Genomic DNA, 1,388 nt, shown 5'->3' on the forward strand with positions numbered 1-1,388 from the left:
CCGATCTAGGATCAGCCGTTCGAACCCCTTGGCGACTGCTCCCAGCATGAGCAGCGGGCGGTATGACGACGGATCGCCCGGCTGCTTTCCCGGCTTCGCGATCAGCACGAGACGAGCCTCCTTCCACTCCGCAGGAAACTCGCCCTGTTCGAGCAGCTGGTTGTAGACTTTCGCGAACACCTCCGGATGCTTCCTCATCGCCGCCTTCACTGCGGCGTTGGGTATGCCGTCCAACCCTGGCGCCTTCGAGGGAGCCATCCGCTCGGCCAGCGACAGGATCTCCGCGACCGTGACCGGCCTCAGAGCCTCGTGTGAGGCAGCACACGCTTCGATGTCTGGCCACTCAAATGCTGGATGCTCCGGAAACAGCGCGTCGACGATCGGGTCGAGTACGGCTCGGTCCGTTTCCGGTGGCGCCCTGCTGCGCAGTTTCGCTCGCACCACTTTGTACCCGAGTCCGAACACCTCAGCTTCAACACAGTCGATCAGCTCCTGGAGGCTGCTTTCTTTGCTGCTCTTTATTTCAGCCTTCAGCAGACGGCGGCAATCCTGCAGCCTGGCAGATGTCGCTGCACGCTCCGACAGTTGGGCTCGGCAATGAGCGGCCTCCGCTGCTTCGCACTCCTCCCTCAGGCGCTCGATCTCTGGAGACCACCAGTACATCTGGGGCTTGCGGTGGAAAGTGGCCCCATGCACTCTCTCCATGGTCTCATCGCACGCCTGGGTGAACAGGGATAACTGGCTTGTGGCCGCCAAGCGTTCATAGCGACGTGGCTTTTTGATCCTTCGATGTCGGCTCTTCCTATCATTGTGAAGCAAAATTCACCAAGCGTAGGATTGTTCACCCTTTCAAGGGAACGTGAGCTGGGTTTAGACCGTCGTGAGACAGGTTAGTTTTACCCTACTGGTGTGTGCTGTTTGCCGCTATCTTAACGGAATTCCTGTGCAGTACGAGAGGAACCACAGGTACGGACCACTGGCTCAATACTAGTTCGACCGGACTTTGGTATGACGCTACGTCCGCTGGATTATGCCTGAACGCCTCTAAGGTCGTATCCAATCCGAGCTGATAGCGCTTCTCAAACCCATTAGGTGATCGGAAGCTAGCGGGCTTAACAACCCTCCGAGATCCGTCGGTGCTGCCCCGCGCACACTGACGTCTCATCCCCGCTATAGCACTAGACTGAGCCGCAACGGGCGGGAGCACGCTGCACGTGGAAGTACCTTACCACAGGGAACCCTGGTGGCTGTGTTTCCGTCGACCGTGGATACAACTAGTTTCGACACCTTCGACCGCCCGCAAACGACGGGACTACAGGCTGGGAGCTGCGAGTTGTAGAGATGCGTTCGCATCGATCCTCTCAGGCGACCCATGCTTGCTGGTGCTC

General features: G+C 58.9%; 1 pseudogene; it reads left to right on the forward strand.

The window, feature by feature from the left end:
- LOC128308123 (uncharacterized) overlaps positions 1 to 1,388 on the forward strand; it is a 7,151-nt pseudogene extending 5,763 nt beyond the window's left edge.

The sequence above is a fragment of the Anopheles moucheti genome (genome assembly GCF_943734755.1).
Source record: "Anopheles moucheti chromosome X unlocalized genomic scaffold, idAnoMoucSN_F20_07 X_unloc_24, whole genome shotgun sequence".
In the NCBI taxonomy this organism is placed as follows: domain Eukaryota; kingdom Metazoa; phylum Arthropoda; class Insecta; order Diptera; family Culicidae; genus Anopheles; species Anopheles moucheti.